This window comes from Bos mutus, chromosome 1, assembly GCF_027580195.1.
Source record: "Bos mutus isolate GX-2022 chromosome 1, NWIPB_WYAK_1.1, whole genome shotgun sequence".
In the NCBI taxonomy this organism is placed as follows: domain Eukaryota; kingdom Metazoa; phylum Chordata; class Mammalia; order Artiodactyla; family Bovidae; genus Bos; species Bos mutus.
In genome coordinates, this window is record NC_091617.1 from 86,901,995 (window position 1) to 86,912,985 (window position 10,991).

The 10,991-nt window shown below is 42.9% G+C and overlaps 1 pseudogene; it reads right to left on the bottom strand.

Moving 5' to 3' along the window:
• Positions 1–4,124: 4,124 nt before the first annotated feature.
• On the bottom strand, positions 4,125–9,283 carry LOC102285051 (large ribosomal subunit protein uL30-like; annotated as a pseudogene).
• Between the last annotated feature and the right edge of the window lie 1,708 nt (positions 9,284–10,991).

The window sequence follows — 10,991 nt, forward strand, 5'->3', positions numbered from 1 at the left end:
TGGCATCATGGTCCCATCAGTTCATGGCAAACAGATGGGGAAACAGTGGAAACAGTGACAAACTTTATTTTTTTGAGTTCCAAAATCACTGCAGATGGTGATTGCAGCCATGAAATTAAAAGACGCTTGCTTCTTAGAAGGAAAGTTATAACCAACCTGGACAGCTTATTAAAAAGCAGAGACATTACTTTGCCAACAAAGGTCCGTCTAGTCAAGGCTATGGTTTTTCCAATAGTCACGTATGGATGTGAGAGTTGGACTATAAAGAAAGCTGAGCGCCGAAGAATTAATGCTTTTGAACTGTGGTGTTGGAGAAGACCCTTGAGAGTCTCTTGGACTACAAGGAGATCCAACCAGTCCATCCTAAAGGAGATCAGTCCTGGGTGTCCTTTGGAAGGACTGATGTTGAAGCTGAAACTCCAATACTTTGGCCACCTGATGCAAAGAGCTGACTCATTTGTAAAAACCCTGATGCTGGGAAAGATTGAGGGCAGGAGGAGAAGGGGATGACAGAGGATGAGATGGTTGGATGGCATCACTGACTCAATGGATGTGAGTTTGGGTAGGCTCTGGGAGTTGGTGATGGACAGGGAGGCCTGGCGTGCTGCGGTTCATGGGGTCGCAAAGAGTCGGACACGACTGAGCGACTGAACTGAACTGAAACGTGGAAAATTCTTTAAATATCTGCTCCAACCCCTGCATTGCACAGAGGAGTTAGCTGAGTTTCAGGGAGGTCTTGTGATCTGGACCAGAAGCAGTGTTTAGGATCCCAAGACCAGGCCTCCAAGACCTATTAAACCCATAACCCATGACCCAGGGTTTTCTCGTACGTGAATTGTAGGACCACCTGTATTAGGATCACGTGAGGAGCTTTTCAAAATGCAGGTTCCTGGGTCCTACACCTCAATGATTTGATCAGAATCTCTAAAGATGGGGCCTGGGAACCTTAGGTCACCCTTGAAATCAAGTACCACTCACATAGTGATCAGTGACCTTGAACTACATTATTATCAAACATGTCTGTCCCCAGTGCCACCTGGTGAAGACTTGGTCACAGTGTATTTCAAACAAGACCATAAATCAAGGGCTCTTGAACTCTCTAACAATTTCAGCTATTGTTTGTTAGTTTCCACTTCAATTATACAATGAGCTTTTTCTATGCCAGGTTGGCCCAGTTCTGTGGCTCTTGTGAGGTTGTGTAACTCCCTGTAGCTCTCTGCTCTTAAAAATGCCCAAGAAATGAATTAGTGCCTGTAAAGTCTTAGAACTGTTCCTGGCTCAAAGTAACTACTCAGTGAGTGTTAGTCATTAGTATTCTCACTCATCTGAGCAGGAAGAACATCTGTAGAGAGGTGACACTGATTTCTCTGACACAAGCCTAGATCATAGGGTCCGTGTCCATTTGATTAGCAAAGATGTCTGGAGTTAGTCATTATGATGAAGGACAAGAAAGATCCAGTCTGAGACTCTGTAAATGTGTAGCATAGATCATACTCCCTTATTGTTTGTTTTTCCTACAAAGAGAATGTAAGATCAGTTTATTACCTTAGTTTTGGCAGTTTAAATTGCTGCTTGCACCAGCAAAAACTACTCATACCAGGATAATTATTCAGTTTGGGGTTTATTTAATCTCTGACAAATACATGGAACCTCACAAAGAACATAAGCTGTTGTATACTTTTTAGGTTTTGGGATTTGTACATCTCTAAATTTGAAGACAAATATAGTTCTCATGAACATGGAGAATTTCAGCTACCAAAGAATTCTTAACTGTACAGTAGGTAGTGTGCAATTGAGAGAATATGAAAATGAATGAGGAAGTGGTTTCTCCAGCCTAGTGAAAGGGAGAGATGGTTCTTTTTTTCCCCTTGAGTAAAGCATCTGTTCAAGGAAAAAGAAAATGAGTGTGGAGCCAGGAATCCATGATGCCAGCATTTTGCAATAACATCCCCTTTCATCTTCGGATTTCACTGCAGTTTGTGGGCACTAATTAAGTTTCATCTTACTCATACCACTCACATGGAATTTTATTTATTTTTTACTAAAGAAAACCAGGGTAGGGAATGTATAAAAGGTTGCTTGAAGTTACAAAACTGGGGGAAAAGCCTCCAGTCCAGAGAGGGAGGGGGCCCAAATGGTGGGCTTGATGGTTGACTCATGGCTTTTGTGGAGTAGGAAGTGATCCCCAGCTACTCTGAAAGAGTGATCTAGGGACTCAGGGAGGGTCTCAGGGACCAAGAGTGGGACCAGGGACTCAGTCAGTTCAGTCACTCAGTCATGTCTGACTCTTTGTGACCCCATGGACTGCAGCACGCGAGGCCTCTCTGTCCATCACCAACTCCTGGAGTTTACTCAAACTCATGTCCATTGAGTTGGTGATGCCATCCAACAGTCTCATCCTCTTTCATCCCCTTCTCCTCCCACCTTCTATCTTTTCCAGCACCAGGGTCTTTTCCAGTGAGTCAGTTCTTTGCATCAGGTGGCCAAAGTATTGGAGTTTCAGCTTCAGCATCAGTCTTTCCAATGAATATTCAGGACTGATTTCCTTTAGGATGGACTGGTTGGATCTCCTTGCAGTCCAGGGACTCTCAAGAGTCTTCTCCAACACCACAGTTCAAAAGCATCAATTCTTTGGTGCTTAGCTTTCTTTATAGACCAACTCTCACATCCATACATGACTACTGGAAAAACCAGAGCTTTGACTAGATGGACCTTTGCTGGCAAAGTAATGTCTCTGCTTTTTAATAAGCTGTCCAGGTTGGTCATAATTTTTCTTCCAAGGAGCAAGCATCTTTTAATTTCATGGCTGCAGTCACCATCTGCAGTGATTTTGGAGCCCCCCAAAATAAAGTCTGTCATTGTTTCCATTGTTTCCCCATCTGTTTGGGATACATGAATCCTAGGGACTCAGGAAGGATCTCAGAGACCAAGGGTGGGGACCAGGGACTCAGGGAGGGTCTCAGGGACCAGGAGTGGGGACTAGAGATTCTGTGTCCAGTGAGGGTCCATGCACCTGGCCTCTCTCACCACTGCACTTCTTGTGGCTTAGCTTGTGTGTTCCTGAATGGATGCATTGGGATGGCAAGTCATACCAACCACTGCAGGTTCTTCTTGGGTGGAGTGTGTTAACGGGCACTTGCTGTAAGGGTGGGAGGGTACTGGTGGACAGAGAGGCCAATTGTTTCCAAGTAAAGGGGCACCAGGAAGAAAATCAAAGGGTAACAGGTTAGGTTACTCCTTTCCACTTACCATCATGAAGAAGAAGTGAAGCCGCTCAGTCATATCTGACTCTTTGCGACCCCATGGACTGTAGCCTATGAGGCTGCTCTGTCCATGGGATTCTCCAGGCAAGAATACTGGAGTGGGTTGCCATTTCCTTCTCCAGGGGAACTTCCCAACCCAGGGATTGAACCCGGGTCTCCCACATTGCAGGCAAATGCTTTACCCTCTGAGCCACCAGAGAAGCCACTTACCATCATGACCCTATGTAAAAAGGAAGAAAAAAACTGAGCACAGGCTAGGTCTGAGGTCAGTCTCAGATGGCCAGTTGTGCCAGCTATTTCTAAGACATACCAGGCCCAGACTTGTCCAGGACCCAAAATAAATCTGCCTGGATCTATCAGAACTTTTGAATTGGAACTGAAAGTAATTTAAATTAACTCACTTTCTTTGTTCACACCCTCTTAAGATGATTTTATTAAAAGATTCTACATGAGTATTTTCACTTGGGTGGAACTAGAATCATAAAATGGGAAGCCCCAGGCAGGTGCAAATTCAAATAGGAGGTCTCAAAGGCTCAAAAACTACCATATTTCTGAAGTTGATCCAAATGCATAAAAATAGCAGTAAATCACTCACTTCTTTTTTTTTTTTTCACTCACTTCTTCAAAGAGAGTTACATACTAAATTGCAGGGAAATTTATTAGCACATCTAATCTGAAAAAGAAAGTTCTTGTATATTTATAAGGCTGTGACAAGCAGGAGGTAGACGGGGAAAAAAATCTAGTTGCTACCAGTTTTTATTCCAAATTGTATCAGTTTATTAAAAACAAATAATTTACAAAGGAAGTAGTCCATAACTCTAGTAGAAAATTAATACAAATCAGAAGTATATATATTTTACATTAAGTGGTATTAATACAGTTGCAGGTAGTAGTTAATATGGCTATATATACATGATGTTTATAGATGAGATTATGCTTACCTTCTTGCCAACACCAACGTTTTGGAAAATGTTAATATAATATTGGTGGTGGTTTAGTTGCTTAGTCATGTCCGACTCTTGCAACCCCATGGACTGTGGCCTACCAGGCTCCTCTGTCCATGGAATTCTCCAGGCAAGAATACTGGAGTGGGTTGCCATTTCCTTCTCTAGGAGATCTTCCTGACCCAGGAATCGAACCCAGGTCTCCTGCATTGCAGGCAGATTCTTTACCAACTGAGCTACAAGGAAAGCCTCAAGATAATATTACCTTTACTTAAAAAAATTCAGCAAAAGTAGTCTACTTGGCATTCTGTCATCATCATTTTGGTGAGCTGCAATGTAATAGTAATTTATGTTCATGATTTGGTGGTATTGAAAGATCCCCCACATGTCTTTTAGTTATCAAACAAAGATAGAATATACAGTGGGTTTTTTTTCCAACTTGAAAGCAGTCAATGTTTATTAGGGGCTTCCCTGGTGGCTCAGCAGTAAAGAATCTGCCTACAAAGCAGGAAATCTGGAAGATGTGGGTTCAATACCTGGGTCAGGAAGATTCCCTGGAGGAGGAAATGGCAACCCACTCCAGTATTCTTTCCTGGAAAATCCCATGGACAGAGGAGCCTGGTGGCCTATAGTCCATGGGGTTGCAGAGAGGCAGAGGACACAACCGAGTGACTGAGCACAGTGTTTATTAACTGAGCAAATTACAAAAATAATCACGGTAGATACCTTAGTTCATCCTTGTAATAAGCCTGTTGATCTGGTCTTCCCTGTTGTCAGCATTTCCGCTTTCTACAAAATGGGTGGTCTTTTTCTTCATTCCACCTTGTGGAGAAGACAGTTTGAAGGGCCACAGGAAGTTGTTTCCTTCTTTGAAACAGTTTCCAACAGTACAGATCTCATGAATCAGATCCTCCATGCAGAAGATGCCATATTTACCAAGAGATCGAGCAATCCACATGTTATCCATCAGGGCAATTCGCTTCTTGTTGATTTTGCCATAGCCACGCTTGCAGATCAGTTCATTTACGGACTTTAGATTTGGGTACCCCCAAACAGTGTATGGTTCCACAGTTTCCAGCATGTTAACTGAAGTCTTGGTGAGCTTCACAAAGGTGCCATTGAAGATCTGTGAGAGGTGAAGAAGCTGCAACACTTTTCAAACCTTTGTGCTCACACCACTGATACCTCTGATCCTGATGACAAATGCCAGTTTGGGTTCCACGGTACATAGATTGATGACTTTTTGTGCCACCATAGTCACTTGAATTTCCGTTCTGTACATCTGCCTGTATTCCTTGTGATATTGCTTGGCTTTTTCATAGATAAATTTCCTCCTTGCCTTTTGAAGCTTCTTTTGGGCAAGCTTCTTCCTCAGGCACCTGATCTTAAATTCTGCAAAATTCTTTCACTTTTTCTTAAGGGTTTTTGGCACAGCAAGAACCTTCTTTTTCTCCTCTTCTGGCACCCTTCATGGTTCCAGCTGGGAAAGAGGTTTGATACAGTTTTGCTTGTTTGTTTTGAACTTTGATGTAGTTTTAAGGGTGAGTTATTTTATGACCCTTGGAGTCTTAAAAATTTGTTAAATCACATATGGTCTAGAAATGAATTCTCTTAATCAGAAAATGCAGTTAACAAGAAAAATCCATCCTCTAAGCTTGCACTCTAACAGAAATTTTTAAAAATTTATTTTAATTTTGGAGGATAATTGCTTTACAATGTTGTATTGGTTTCTGCTGTACAGCAGCGTGGATCAGCCGTGAATATACACATGTCCTCTCCCTCTTGAACCTCCCTCCCACCACCCATCATCTTACCCCTCTAGGTTGTCACAGAACACTGGATTGAGCTCCCCTGTGTTGTATAGCAATTTCCCATTAGCTATCTATTAATGTATATTCTACACACACACACACATACACAAGCTCAGACGGTAAAAGAATCTGCCTGCAACGCAGGAGACCCGGGTTTGATCCCTGGGTAGAGAAGATCCCCTGGAGAAGGAAATGGCAACCTGCTCCAGTATTCTTGCCTGGAGAATCCCATGGACAGTACAGTCGCAAAGAGTCTGACACGACTGAGCAACTAACACTTTCAATGTATATTCTAATGGAAAAACTTGAAAGGAAAAAAGGAAATGTGGACAGGGCAAAACATTTCCTCTTTTTATAAACCTTGAACTGATATGCCCTTCACCAATTACATAGGGTCCCTTGGGCCTCAGAACTTTCCACAAGCGTTTCGGTCTCTATGGCGATGCGTGACAGCTGAAGCCAAGCCCAGGTGTTAAGGCGGAGGCAGGCTCTGGGTGAGCTTGGGGAGAAAGTCTGGCCGCAGAAGCCATGGAGGGTCGATCCTGAGCCTTTTGGACGGACTGCTCTGCCTTGCCAGGAGTCTGCAGAGCCGCCTGGACATGCCTGTCCTAACCTCCCCACTCGCCAGGGGAGTGGGCGCGGCACACCCCCAGGTGGTAGCTCTGGAGGCGCAGATGCGCCTGAGGACCTCCCCTGGGACCCCACTTCCGCTGATGTTTAAACTTCACCCTTCTGGCGCCCTCAGAGGCTATGAGTCTGGTGAAAGGAGTCCATTTTGCCTAGGCCTCTGTGTCTCATGCAGCCGTTCAGCATCCCTGTTCAAATTACACTCCAGGGTGGCCAGAGACGCCAGGGGAGGTAAGTCACCCCCAGAATCTCTCAGCCTTTATGGGCATCTCACTGAACAACTGGTTAGAAGAAGAGCGGCCTCAAGGAGCTCCGGGGTTGAGTCTGGCCTTTATCCTCAGAGGGTGTCCACTTGTCATGCCTGCCGAGGGAGCCTGGAGGCCTCCCCAGCAGTGCTGCTATCACAGGGTGCATCCTTCCTCGGCTTCCTCCTCTAGACGGCAAGTTCTTGGAGGCTAGGACTCTAACCTCCCTGGCTCTGCAGCAGTAGAACTCTGCCCAGCACACAGTTGGTGCTCAACGAATGTCTGTCAGTTGAATGAAGTTACTATCAGCATTGGTTTCATTGGTGAAAACTGCTTGGATCTTGGCGTCACAGCCAGGGTTCAAATCCAGCTCGCTTAAATGACTGTCTGACTGTGGGCAAGTTACTTCACCTCTCTCTGCCCCATCCCCTTGTCTGCTGATGGAGGTAGTGATGGTCTCTGCATGCCTTAGTATAAAAGCCAGTGCTACTTTCTGTACTGTACCATTTTACATTTCAGCTGCTGTTATTAACCACCCGCCTCTACTATCTAAGGGGGAAGTGAGACCAGTTATCTTGAGGACCTCTTTCCTCCCCACGGGAATGCAAAGCAGAGGTGCTGTATATCTGCCTGCCCCCAGTGGAGCAGTAGGGCACTGAGAAGTGGGCACCCACCTGGAGAGAGGAGCAATGCCTGAGGGTGTTGAGGACTGAGATATTAAGGCTTGCCAGCTTACTCCTGGGAGGGTACATTTCATAGCTATGTTTGCTCACTGTATCTGGAAACCTGGGTGGTTTGTTAGCAGCTTGAGTGGAGCTGGGAGCTGAGAAAGTGGAAACAGTATAAAGATCATAATGGTCATCACATCGCTCACTCCCGTCTTCTGTAACTACGTTCATGCACCTTTGAGAGAGAGAATGCAGGAAAGTGAGAGAGGGGTTTGGATGGAGGTCAGGGCTGGAGGAGGAAGGAACAAACAGAAGAAAGAGACCGAGGCAAAAACACTTCTCCCTTACAAATGAACTAATGCTTTTGAGAGAAGACAATTAAAGTGAATCATTGTAAGGCAGAAGATCAAATGACTAACATGCAAGGGAACAAGTTCTAATGCCCCATTCATAACACAGTCAACTAGCAGTAAGAGCAGTTGTGTTCTCCCCAAGGCAATACAGTGTCCCATTTCCACTTCTGATATGCACAATTGGATCACCCATCTTGCCTCATGGTGAACTTCACAGACCATATTGACTTTCCTCAACCTCCTTTGCTGTTTCAAAAGAAGTTGTTATATAGATTTGTAATTAAAAAAAAATAGAAGTGTAAAAATAATCACCCACATCTCTGCAACACAAATTATAAGGAAATGTTAATTTAACATACCCAGTGCTTAAAATTACATACACATGTGAGATGAGTGTCAGCAGAACTATCAAGCCTTGATGAACCTCGGCATCCTTCTAAGGAAAAGTCTACCCAAGTAACAGTGTTGGAGGGAGAGGCTGCTGGCTTCCTCAGGGATCACAACCAGATGAACATGCTCAAGCTCTTTGAATTTGCCTCAGGCTAAGCCAGAAAACACCCATAGCAAATGTGGTAGTTTAGGAAGGTGGGAAAGTCAGTTCTGAAAGCAGAGGAGCAACAGGAAGGGGTGGGTACTGCCATGACTGTGAATAAAATCCCTCCAGGTACACACCTTGGTTAGAAGTGAAGATTATTGCTGGCAAAAAGGAATGAAAATGCTATTCACTCATCTTATTGGCTGGAGAGCAAAATTAAATCACTCTTAAGCACTTTGAGGCCCTTGGATGAAAGGTACTTGTAAATACCACAAATTTAATTACATATTTAAATCACAAATTTAAATACCATAAATTTAATTTATGGCCTGGGGAAACTGGAAACAGTTTAATATCCAACAATAGGGGAATGGTTAAGGAAATTATGGTGTATCCAACTGATGAAATATTATGTACCCAGCAGAAGGGTTACAAAGAATTGCTGCCAACATGGGAAAGTGGTTATTATGTTAAGTGAAAAAGACAAGCTTAAAAAAGAACCCATTATATCCAGTATGATCTCATTCTATTTATTTTTTAAATTAATTAATTTGTTGGCTTTGCCATGCTTCCTGAAGGATCCTAGTTCCCCAGTGAGAGATCCAACCTGTACCCCCTACACTGGGAGTGCAGTCTTAAGCACAGGACCACCAGGAAGTTGCTGCTCTCCTTCTATTTAAACAATATAGACAAAGGGAATAACCCAGTAAGTGAAGAGTCATTGTCATCACCTTTATCATTATTTTAATTAAAAAATTTAAATATGGAAATTTTATTGTTATTATTTTGTGAGGTTAGTATCTTTACTTACCTGTTTACCCTGTAATTGCTCTTCATTTTTGACTAACTCTCGGCTCTTAGATTGGATTGTTTTCTCTCTGCCTGAAGTAACTGCTTCACCTTTTTCTTTAGTGGGGGTCTGTTGATGGCAAACTCAGCTTTGTGTATGTCTGAAATGCCTTTATTTCTTACTTAACTCTTGTGAGCTATTTGCTGGGTATAGAGTTCTGTTTTTTATCAGCATAAAGGCAATATTCCTGGCTTCTGTTCTTATAGAGAAGTAAGCGCTCAGCTTAATTGTCATTCCTTTGAAGTTAATCTTTTTGTCTGGCTGCTTTTAAGAATTTCTCTTGTCTCTGTGCAAAATCTCTGTGATGTATGTAGGTGTGGGTTTCATTTTATTTTATCCCACTTGGCTTCTGGAATCTGTGGACTGGACCTTCATAATTTCTTTAATATTATTGTCTTTTTAAAATATTACTTGGCCTTTTTTCTCTTTTTTTTTTCTGGAATTCTGACTAGACTTTATGCTAGACCCTTTCTGTCTGTCTTCCGTGCTTCTTAACCTTTCTTCAGCATTTTCCAGTAAAGAAATCTCTGTATTATATACTTTAGCTATTTTGCAGATCAAACTGTTTACTAATTATCTTTTCAGATGCATCTAAATCACTGTTAAATGTATCCACTAATTTTTTTTATTGAAGTATAATTGATTTACAGTGTTTCAGGTATATAGCAAAGTGATTCAGTTATATATATATACACACATACACCCATATGGGCTTCCTAGGTGGCAGAGTGGTAAAGAATCTGCCTGCCTTTACAGGAGACAGTAAAATATAGCTGTGTATTCATTTTTAGCAATTATTGTTTATTATCTTTCCCTCCATATATGAAATAATTTCTTCACAAGGTGTCTTTGAGGTTTTCAGCTTTTCATAAAGCCTTTAAACAAAGTGGACAGAAATATTAGTAAGAATAGTCTATTATACTACTAGGTCTTATTCCCAGGTTATGCCAGTTTTGTACATCACAGGTATAATTGGCTATGTTAAATCAATAGGTCAGAAATGGCCAGAGAGGCTTCATAATAAGCCTCTTCATGCCTGGATTCCACAGATATCTGACAATAAGCCTCTGGAAATTTTACAGTATAGAGCAACTAAAGCCCAGTTTCAGAACACGAGGGAAATGCTGGGTGTTGGGTATTGGTAACCTGGTGGTTTAATCACTAAGTTGTATCTGACCCTTTGTGACCCCATGGACTGTGGCCTGCCAGGCCCCTCTGTCCCTGGAATTCTCCAGGCAAGAATACTGGAGTGGGTTGCCATTTTCTTCTCCAGAGGATCTTCCCAACCCAGGGATTCCAACCGTTGTCTCTGTGTCTCCTGCAGTGGCAGGCGGGTTCTTTACTAATGGGAACCTGGAAAAGAGCCAAACCTTCCTTTAGGGCTAAAACTCTTAATCAAACTATCATATTTGTTGAGAAACTATAAAATATGCTGGCTCAGATGTCATTAAATTTTCCTCCACTGCCCATTCTCTGAAGGTGGGATGATAGATAGAGGGTGAGTAAAATATCAAAGGAGACTAAAAATCCCAAACCAGGACTCTGATTCCCAAAGCAGTGTAACGACAGAGTTGTCATCATCTCCTGAGGGTAGTGCCTCCCAGAGCAGTCCCCCAGAACAAACTGGATTGCCCCACATCCCTCTCACTCACACTCTCTTTCTTCGGCTGAGCCATGAGGCTTACAGGAACGCAG